The sequence below is a fragment of the Arvicanthis niloticus genome, chromosome 7 (genome assembly GCF_011762505.2).
Source record: "Arvicanthis niloticus isolate mArvNil1 chromosome 7, mArvNil1.pat.X, whole genome shotgun sequence".
NCBI lineage: Eukaryota > Metazoa > Chordata > Mammalia > Rodentia > Muridae > Arvicanthis > Arvicanthis niloticus.
The window spans coordinates 76627013-76638817 of record NC_047664.1 but is presented as its reverse complement, the minus strand read 5'-3'; positions in this window follow the sequence as shown (position 1 = coordinate 76638817).

The window sequence follows — 11805 nt, the reverse complement described above, 5'->3', positions numbered from 1 at the left end:
CGAACGGTTGTGTTTTCTGGGTAGGGACCAAGTCTTGCGACCTCCATCACCTCAATAGCACACAACTCAAACTTGGATTGAATGCAGGAAGGTTCCTAACTCTTCCTCCATCCCTGACACCAGTGAGATCTCTTCTGGGGGCTCCACTGGTGGGAAGAAGAGTCGAGTGCAGATCTGATAAGGTCTGAGGGGTGGCAGGAGAAGATGTCCCATTAGGAAGGGATCAGTGATGTTTACCATTTGAACCCACAGAAGCAGGCAGAGATAACAGTTGGAGTCTGCAGGCAGAAGTTCACAGGGATCATGGTTTCACAGGTCAGGGTAAAAGGTCTCGAAGCTTTCAAACTATGTGAAGGGTCAGGAAACGTGCGCACCAGGTGTTTTGTGTTCATGGCTGCCTGGGAAAGATAATTCTGTCCCCTGGGTAAGAACATTATGCTCCACACATCAGATTGTTTTTCCAACAGCTATTTTCTGCCTATAAAACTGAGCGTTGCTGGTTGCCAGCCTCTTTCTTTAATCCCTGCTGTCACAAACAGCAACAAAAAGTATCTTATATTTATACAAGGCCACCCTCAGAAAGGCTCAAGGACGAGACCTTGTTTCCTATATAGAAAGAGTTCTTACATAATTCCTAAGGGGGAAAAGGAGCTGAGGGTGATGAGTGAGTTCAGAACGTTGTCAATCCCAGCTAACAAAGCGGAAAGGTGAGGCCCTAGCAAACAGCACACTGACGGCCACAAGAGGGCAGGAAGTTCTTCCCCACTTCCTGTCCAGAGTTCTGCATCATGAGCAACACTGCCTGGTCTGAAATCCTGCAGGATTTAAAAATCCAAGGGAGACACAGAGACTAGAAAGATTTGGAGACACAGCTCAAACTGCTGTTTTCACTGATAAGGACTCAGCAACTGGAGACTGAGTTTCTCTTGTCCTCTGTAGAACTGACCCTGGGGAACATGCTTAGTCACCCTCATCAGGAATGACAGCAGGATCATAGTCAATCCCAGAAGCCTGGATGCTTTGGAGAGAGGAGCTATCCAAGCACCCAAGCAAAAGGGCATTCTGTAAATATTTATTGGGTAGAGCTATGAGTAAGGCGTGAGCCAGCATTCAGAGAGAGCAGTGCCAAGCAGGGGGATGAAGATGGGCTGAAGGGATCAGGACAGTCAGATGGGCATGTTAGAAGGGGAGGCCTTTTGACTTCAAGGGAGCTATTTCAGGCCGGGGGCAAGGATTAGTGAGAAAAATGTTAAGAGATATCTTCTGCACTACATTGAGCTCTGTATTAAAATCAGCTGGGGGATTTCTCAAAAACACTGCACTCTTTTTTAAAAAAATAAAGGGGGTGGGGTAGGAGAATCAAATTGGTTGGCTCCTGAAGCTTGTTCTGGTAGAAGACTTCCAACCTGGTTTTACTGAGCAACCGAAGAAGACAACCAGAGAGAGGGGGGTAGCTTTGGAAAGACTCAGTCCTGCTCTGTCATCCTATGACCTTGGGCAAAGCCTATTGTGAAGTGGGTGACTACCCCACAAGCATTCCTCCTTGCCATGTGTGCCCTCTGCTGCAAAGAGCACGGCATGAGAGAACCCTACCTCTTTGATAAGCTGCTTTTGACTGAGAAAGCTTGTATCAGGACAGATGAGATGTGGGTTCCATCCTACATCTGCAGCAGCAATTCTGTATGAACCCAGTGTACCCAGACAGACAGACAACCTACACACGGAAACCAGACAGACAGACAACCTACACACGGAAACCAGACAGACACTAGGAATGTCACTAAAAACCCAGTTCATCGGCAACTGTCAAGATCTCCATCTGTCTGTGTTTGCAAATGAGTCTCTGTAGGTTATAATGTCTCTTTAACAGACTGTAACCAGAACCACTTAGCTATAACATAGAAAGTAGAGTGTACCACAGAACAAGGGCAGTACAGAGAGACACTGTTTCAGTTACACACATGTGTGGATTCTGACACAGGATGTAAAATGATTCCATGTTGTGGACTCAAATTTAAAGGTGTGAGAATGCTGGTTTTGCACATATTCTAACACTGGGGAGATTACAAGGTCAGTGTGCAAAATGACATGATGTTTTCCGTATACATTTTTAAAACAAAACTTGTCTGACAAGCATGGGATTATACTCATTTTAAAGAACTCTTTCCTTCTACTCTGCCACTCATGGCTACTCCAGCCCTCCGTGACCTCGCCTTCCTTGGGCCTCCTTTCAGAGCATTCCATATAATTATGCCCCATCTTTTTTAAGAGACAGAAGCAGAATGGTGTGGTGTCTAAAAGTACTTGTGAGGTTTAAGACTGACTGTCAACTTGACAAGATCTAGAGTCACCTAGGAGACAGATCTCTGAATGTGTCTGAGAGGTTTTAGACTGGGTTAGCTAAGGTAAGAAGGTCCTCTACACATGTAGGAGGCAACACTCTATGCACTGGAGTCCTGCATGAATAGAGAGGACCGTGGGGGCCGAAACTGCTTTCGGACTGCACATGCAGTGTGTCCAGCCTCATGTTTCCACCTCCACACCCTGATAGACTGTACCTACCCTTGCACTTCAAGCCAAAGCAAACCCCTCTTTCCTGAAGTTGTTTGTGTCAGGCAAATTTGTCACAGCAACAAGAAAAGTAAGGGACACAGTGCCTTTCTGAGTTCACTAAGTCCGTGTTTGAAATTTTCCCCATTTATCAACTGAATGACTTAGCAGATGTAAAAAAATCTTCCTCAGATTTAAATTTCTTGCATAGATGTTAGCACCCAGGACTTGCAATCATTTTAAGAATAAATGAAGGCTGGATTTGTGGCTCAGTGATTCAGAACTTACTTAGTGTACATGAAGCACAAGGTTCAACTTCTAGTGTGCACACAACATGCACACATGCACACACACACACACACATACAAACACATCTTGTTCATAGAAAGCACTCAGTGTTTGGTAGAAATTATAACCCAGCTCCAACCCTGCTCAGATCTTAAGGTACAGCTTGCTATTCAATGCGGTCAAAATTACCAAATTATAAATACTTTATGCTTATCTGATTGGAAAAACACAAGCATTTCAGCCCAAATAGACCCTGACTTTGAAAACCAGCTGTTCTTTGTGGCTATGTCCCATAACCATGCAGGCCTTGTGGGGAGAGTTGGAGCATTTCTGAATGTGTTGTGTCTTCGAGTCATCTTTTAGCCCGTCTCTGACATAGCCAGCTGTCTGTGTAAAGGAGGCAGAAGGCGCTGATCCTGGGTGAGATTCGCTCGCTCGAAGAATCAAAAGGACCAAACTTCAGTGCTATCAGAATGAGCAAGCCGGTGGCGGCTGAAGTTCATCTGTGCTATAAACTGGGGTGCTTGCCTGGAAAGATTAGATAGAGTTGGGGGGGAAAGGAGAGAGTGAGACACAGAGAGAGACAGAGAGACAGAGAGAGACCAGAACACCGAGAAACTGAGGCATAGCTTCAAGAATTAGACTAGGAAGAAAAGGCTGTAATCAAGGAGTCTATAAACAAGCAACTCAGTCATCTCTAAGGACCTCAGAGAGAGGTTGGGAACCAAGACACTGCCTTGTACATGACTCATTTTGGGGACTACCCACTAATCAGTTACTAGGGCTTCTGTATAATAGTGTTGAAGATTTATTGTCAGTGACTGTGTGAATTGGATCTTTGATTCTGGGACTAGATAAGCGGTAACAGTGTAACAGTGGTAACCTAATCTAATTACCCCAAGTAGCAACAAAGACATTAGCTGCCCTTGATGGAAGCCGGCCAGTTAGTGGAGAGTGAAAAGAAATCCATTCATCATGACAGAGCTTCACAGCATCCCAGTCCCCTGGGGCATTCAGCTCTGGTGAGAGAATGCTGAAGGAGAAGGGGACAATGATGAGGCAGAAGAGTCATGGGAGGAGGAAGATGGAGGAAACTTCATGAAATTACACAGGAAGGGGTGTGTGTGTGTGTGTGTGTGTGTGTGCTTGAAAAGATAAAAAATGAGAAGGGATTGTATAAAACTAGAGCAAAATCCAAATGGATTATAATTGGTAGGAGTGTGTACGCGCGCGTGTGTGTGTGTGTGTGTGTGTGTGTTTGTTCTTGGGAAACAACATGGTTTGAAATTGTATAGTTTAAAAAAAAGAGAAAGAAATAAACTACGTGTGAACCTGTAGCCCCACCTAAAATATGTTGCTAATACAACTCTTTTTTTTTTTTTTTTTTTTTTTCAGGAAAGAAAAAGCAAGGACGCCTAGAAATAGCTGCATCTAATCAGCCCCCATCCCCAGCAATCAACTGAAGTCCAGGAAATTCCATATGTACCCAAAAGAATAGACATCCTGGAGCATTCTGCCACAGTTAAGATTAACGGAAACAGACCCCCGGCTGCTCTCCGAACAAAGAACCAAAGGCAGAGAGATCACAACAGTTCCCTCTACTCCTTGCTGGGAAGGTGATGGTCATGGGGGCAAGGGGACCCAGTGGGACTGGACTCCTTGGCTGCCCTAACTCTTTTAATGATCCTTTGTTCTAAGACTATCTTCAATAGCATCCCAGAAGAACCCACTTCTCCAAGAAAAATAATGACAAAGTAGCCAGAGCTCAAGCTCATCTCCAAGACCCCTAACCTTGTGTCTTCACCCCCTGTGGCTTATGCTGAGGCCTCTGTGGATCTGAGAAAAGCCTTCCCTCTGCAGCGCCAGTCCATTCCATAAAAGACGGAGAGTTCTCCCACTCAAGCAATCCCATCCTTTTCTACAGAACCGAACGACATGGAAAGCATGAGAGGAGTCAGTTTCACTTTATTAAAATGAAGACCTTGTTTTTGCTGAAAAACAAACCCACAGATAGTGGAAATATTAGCCCCACATGGATGACAAAAGATTAGAATTGAGAATAAAAAAAAAAAAAAGAATGCACCAAATCCATGGGAAAATGTGCCAAAACAGGACAAAGCAATTCCCATGGGAAATACAGGTGACTATCCACATATTAAAAGACTATCCATTTCATTAGTTACCAGGTAAATGCAAGTTTAAATTAAGACACAGTTTTACATCCATTACATGAACAAAAATATAATAAAGCGGGCAGTCAACCTGAAGAGGAGAACAGGAGGCTCTAATGGGCTGCAGCTGGGACTGGAGACTCCTGAATATCTTTAGGAAACAACCTATCACTGAGTGCAGGGAAAGTAACATTTCTATGAAACTGCCCTGGAGAGACTGTGGCAGGTGTCCACTAGGAAGTATACATAAGTAACATTCAAACAGACACACAGGCAACTCCAGGGAAGACTGCAAGGCACAGTTCCTGCATAGCCAGCTGTCTATAAAAGCAAGGTTATGATACCTCCCAAATTCATGACAAAGGCCAAGGACTGAGAATAAGGAAAGATTCCCAAACCCACTGGAAATGTGCCAGACTATGACAAGGGAAGAGAAGGCAGGATGGGAGTTAGGCAAGAGGGCCCAATCAGCTTTAATAGTATGGTTATTGAGACCATCTAATTAATTGGTAATATTAAATGATAATAGATACTAATTATGGATACTTATGAAATATAATTTCAGTACATGCACCCGTTGTGTCATGATCAAATCATGGAAATTTGTCACCTCAAATATTCATTAATTCTTTGTAGGAAGAACATTTGAATGTATTTTTCCAGGTAGTTTGAAATATATAATATGTAGGCTAGTGGTTCAATGAATAAAGACACTCACTGCTGAGGCTAGTGACCCGGAGTCTATCCGAGTCTATCCGCTACAGCCAATTACTAGAGGGAATAGAGGTAGGCGGGGAGACCTGTTTGGGGGTCATAGGTTGAGGAGAGAGAGAAGAAGGGCACAGGAGAAGGGAGGAAACCGCCATGAGAAAAGATGGACCATGAGCACATGGCCAGGAGAAACAGCGGGTGTTTGGGGACACCGCTGGGGGAGTAGCCAGTCCAGCAGTTAGAGAAGTAGATTAGGGGTTGCCCCCCACCCCCACAGTAAGTGTCAAAACAAATAAAACAATCAGAGGCTGAGTCTCATTCATTTGTACACTAGATGGGGATAAGTTTAAATTGGCTCAACTGCACTACACTTGTGTGCTGAGGGATGTGTGTGTGTGTTTGTGTGTGTGTGTGTGTGTGTGTGGTGTGTGCATACACACACATACACATAAATAATAAGTGAGATGTACTAAAAATTAAGAACGAAACACACAAAGCATTATTACTAACTGTAATTCGCTACTGTGTAATAGACTGTCAGGACTTATTCCTTCTAAGTGTAAGTTTGTATCCACCGATCAACACTCCCCTCTCTCCATCCCTCTCCTCTAACTCCAGGTATCCCATGTCCTCACTTCTTGGGATTGTCATGTTTTCATCTACACATCAGTGACCGAATACAGTAGTTTTCTCTTTGTCCCAAATACTAGAGTCCCTGTCCTTTGTGGAAAGAACCCTCCACAGGTTTATCTCAGTCTCCTGTTAATAGGCACTTAGGTTAGTTGTATATCCTAGCTACTGTGGATGAGGCTGTGGGGGACATAGTAATGCAGATGTCTCTTTAATGTACCAAATGTGTGTGTGTGTGTGTGTGTGTGTGTGTTATATATAGTGTGTGTGCATGTGTGTGTAATATATCTATATATCTATATAACATAGTACTTATATATATTACACACACATATGCACATGCGCACACACACACATTACTTTGGGTGAATAATCATTAGAAAGATTGTGGGAATCATATAGTAATTCTGTTTTTAGCTTTTTGAGGAACTTTTTGTACTGTTTTCCAAAATACAACAGTACTAATTTACAACCAGGTAGAAGTTGCCTTCCCCATACAACTTCACCAATAACATCTGTTGTTACAGACAAAAGAGCCAGGCTGCCTGGCATGAGATGATACTTCACTGTGGTTTTGATCTGTATTTCTCTGGCACTGATCGTTTATTCATGGACATGTTGGATGTCTGCTTTTGAGAAATGAGAACGCCTGGTTCTGTCTTGAGGCAATATGGCAGAGGGTCATAAAGGAAGACATCTGACATCCTGCTGGGCTCCATGTTTATGCACATAGGCATACATGCCTGCCTGCTCACATGCATGCACCACATACATACACACCACACACCAGCATGCAGCAGTGTACCATGTACATACACACCACACACCAGCACACATGTTGCACACATACTGGAGGATGTTGATGTCAACTTGGATTTAATTAGTATTTACATGATATTGTTTCTTTTCCCTCTACATCTTGTGTCCTGGTTCTCTGTTTTCTTTATTCAGTCTGATAATCTTTGACTTTTAGCAAGCATGTTAACCTCCATGATCTATTTTAATTACTGATATCTTTGAGTATGTGTTGTTGCTAGCTTTGGAATGGGAAAGAGAAAGGTAATTGTTGACCCCCCGCGGATGGAGAGACAGAGGCAGGAGCACTGACAGCAAGTGAAAATGGAGAAAGCTTTCTTCTGGAAACTCACTTTCTTTGGCTGTTTCTTCTTTTTTTCCTGGTAGGTGTATGTGTTAGGAGAAGTACTCAGAATGACCTCCTTTAAATGGATGGTTTCCCAGTTGCCAGCAGCAAAAGTTGTTACAGTCTAGGGTGGGCTCGTGTCCTGGATGAAGCTGCTCAGACAGGATTTGGTTAGCCAGCCTGGGATATTCTCCAGGACTGGAGCCTCACAGGGATAATGCTGATGTGGTGCAGTTGTTTATAATTGCACTCTCCTCTCAGGTCCTTATATAGGGGCTTAAATCCAATTTCATCAGACCCGATCTCACTACAAGCCGACAAAAGATCCACGCTGAGCCTTGCAAAATTAAGCCTTAAGCTTTTCTCCCAGCAAAAGTTCAAATCTTTGCCCAGATGTCAGAGTTAATCCGTTCACTCCAGGCCCTCTTAACCCACAGAGAAGTAGATTCGTCTCACTGCCTTTTTAGTGGAGTGGAGTTTCCCTCCACTCAGCAACTTCCATCACTCTTGGCGATTACACCTAATTGGGTTTCTCTTTGTCTGAACCAAGATGATGGACAGACCATTTGGCAAATGAAGTGACTGTATTTATTCTATTCGTGCAGATGAAAATGTAGACCGTAGAGACCTCCAGGGACCAAAGATCCATTGGGAATCCTTATCCCATTCTAGCTGTTTGTTCTGTAAACAAAACTGTCATCAGTGACCCTGGCAAGCAGAACCCGGAGCTTTAAGGATGTTGTAGCCGTTACATGATATCACAGCCAAGCCGCCTGTGCCCAGTGCCGTTAATTGGGGTCAGCTTCCAACATGTTTTCTAGGTCTGTGGTTGTTTTCACTACAACCTGAGTCTGTCAAAGGCTGCACGATTATCAGGAGTCCAATCAGATCCTTGGACTTTGAGATAAGTCAGAGTAAGCTACTCATCATTGTGACTGGACATGCAACTTGAGGTTAGATTTTTCTTATGGTTTTACTCTCATAGTGTTCTCTATATCCTATATATATCTGGCACACACATATTCCGTGTGTGTGTGTGTGTGTCTGTGTGTGTGTGTGTCTGTGTCTGTCTGTCTGTCTGTCTGTGTCTGTCTGTCTGTCTGTCTGTCTGTCTCTCTCTGTGTGTGTGTGTGTGTGTGTCTGTCTGTCTGTCTGTATCTTGGAAGCACAACTGTCTAAGGCAGGAAGACTGTCTGAAATCCCCACTACCTCCTTTCAACTGTGTGGCCTTCAGCAAGTTATGCAAACTCCGTTTCTTCATCTGTGAAGCTGTGACAGTACCATTCATTTCAATGGTTCGTAGCAAGCACTAGATGAAACAAGGCTTATAATGATACAGGACTCATAGCATTCTGTGGATGCTGATGGCTCTGATCTCTGACCACCTCGTTGATAAAACTCCTTTGCACTTCCAAGAACGGGTTGCTGAGTTACTATGGAATGTGTGGACCAAAGCTCTAGGTTCAAAACTGAATGGAGATCAAAAACTGCTAGCTGAGCTGGAGTTTGTCCACCCAACTTCCCACACTCTTCTGGGTAAGCCTTTGGAAGAGAAGCCCCAGTACTGCAGATGCCAGAGAAAGACCAAAGGGAAGGCGGAGGAGGAGATGACAGAAGTTGAAACTGTGCAGTTCTTTTGTAGTTGGGTCTTCTTTACTGCCCCAGCTCTGTGTCAGAATTTTACATTATGGCTGGGTGTACTGGCTGATTTGTGTCAACTTGACACAAGCTAGACTCATCAGAGAGGAAGGAGCCTCAGTTGAGGCAATGTCTCCATGTAATAAAGCTGAAAGGCATTTTCTCAATTGGTGATCAATAGGGAGATCTCAGCCCATTGTGGGCGGTGCCATCCTGGGCTGGTGGTGTTGGGTTCTATAAGAAAATGGGATGAGCAAACCCGGGGATCAAGCCAGTAAGCAGCACCCGTCCATAGCGTCTGCATCAGTTCTGCCTCCAGGCTCATGTCCTGCTTGAGTTTCTGTATGGACTTGCTTCAGTGATAGTACTATGATGTGAAAGCTTAAGCCCAAAACTCCTCCCCAGCTTGGTGTTTGTTCATGGTGTTTTGTCATGACTACAGAAACACTAGCTATGACACTGGGTTTCTGCTGCTTGTGTTACCTTGTCGCTGCTTACTACATGATCCAGAGGTCATTTTGTCTTGTGTGCCAGAAAATAGGTCCTAAAGAGCTGTTCTAGATACAGTGGACCACAGAGGCACGATGAAGTGAGTCTGTCAGCGGAGACCAGTTGTATTAATGTGAGACATGCTGGTCTCTGAGCTTCTGCAGCAATGGTTTATGGGACAGCACTACCATCCCCACAAGCTAGTAGACAAGACAAACGTAAAGGTGATTGGTCCTGCAGAGCATGAAGACCACAGGGGTGTGACTGTGGGAATCTGGCTCTGGAGACACAGCTAACTCCTAGGAAGTCAGAGGGAGGCATGCCAGAACTGACAAGCGAAGGTGAGGGCCAAGACACACCTGTGTGCAGGCCAGCCTGCCCCTGGTGCTTAGTGGACGAGTGTATGAGGGCCTTGGGAAGAGAAGGTGTCTGTGTGTGGCCACTGAGGCTGGTGTGAAAATATGCTTTGCACAGTGCTGGGATGTGAGAGAAGGCTGAGGGTATCTGAGGACCTGGGTGCCAACTGCTCTTGGCCCCTCATCAGTGTCACCCACTGGGCCGTTGCGTTCCGAGGATCCCCTGCTGACCTGCACAGGAGTTTGGAGGGATGTTCTGCTCTGATTTTAGGGTAGTACGTTCATTGTGTGTCTCAAGGCAAGTTCTCTCCATTCTTCTTACTTGTGGTCTCCTTACTCTTGTGTCTAGATTGTTGGCCAGCAGGTAAGATACAGGGATTTCCCTTGGTGATCTTTGCTGCCAGTCCACATACTTACCACCTCGGCTCTACTGAAGACAGAATGCTCACTTTGCTTTCTGGTCTCTGGGGTTTTTGGTGCTAAGGTGCCATGGCCTTGGGTTCCCAGGCAAGGGTTTTCATTTCTATGGTATAAATCCTTGATGAAACAATATTGACAATATTGTCTTATTGAAACATTATCTTCTTCTACTTTCAAAGGCAATATAAAACTTGGAGTGATGGTACATGACCTTTTAATCCTAGGATTCAGGAGGTGGTAGCAGGTAGATTTCTGTGAGTTTGAGGCCAGCCTGTCTATATAACAAATGCCAGGTAGCTGAGACTACTTACAGAGATCATATCTGTTATGTTTTTTTTTTTTTTAAAAAAAGCAAAATGAAAAGATAAAACAATATAAGGTTTAAGAGCCTCGACTCTGAAGCCAGGTGGTCCAGTTTAAACACTGGGTCTGCTCTTGCTAATGGTATAAATTTAACTGATCACTCCTGAGCTCAGCTGAACCCAACATGCTCCCAGCGTTCCTCAGCCCTGCTCATTGCGGGTAGGGGCCATGGCGCTACTTCTGTCCAATGGACTGAAAGTGGACGTGTCCTATGCTGCTGGAGACTGAGGTGTTGAAAGCTCATGTTACTCTTCCCATGACTCCCTGGCGACATCGGCAGATGGGGAGAGCTTAAATCCGTGAGCTAGCGTGAGACGATCTCTATAAGCCTAAGTCAAACTCCGCAAAGGAAAGAAATACACTAGTGTGATGATACATCATTACTGAGATCTTTCAGAGGTATGGCATATGTCTGTGTGTGGTGCATATATGTGTTCATGTGAATGGGTGCACGTATGTATGTATTTGGGTGCATGTATGTACATGAAAACGGAGGCAAGAAGTTCTTCAAGTTTTCTCCACCTCCTTTGTTCTGACAGGGCCTCTCAGTGACCCTGGAGCTCATCACTTTAGCTAGGCTGTCTGGCCAATGAGCTTCAAAGATCTGCCTGTCTCCATGGTTCTCCACCCCCCAGCTCTGATATTAAAGAGATGAACCTGCATATCCAGATGGGGATGCAAACTTTGGTCCTCGGGCTTGTCCTACAGCACCTTACAGACTGAGCCATCTCATCAACCCTGGCGCTTTTAATTTCTTTTTTACAACATTGTGCATGCTGCTCAAACATAGGGTGCCTCTGAAAATTAAGGAAGACATTAACAGTATACTCAATTTCCCATTATTTTATCATCATCATCATCATCATCATAGCCATCATCACCATCATCATCAAGGGTTAAGTAGCCCCTATTTGAAGTGCTTGGGGCCAGGATTGTTTTGTCTTTCATCTTTTGGAATGTGTGCATGTATGTATAATGAGACATCTTGGGACTGTGACCCAATCTAAACACAAAACTAATTTATACTTCCTATACGACTTACCAATAC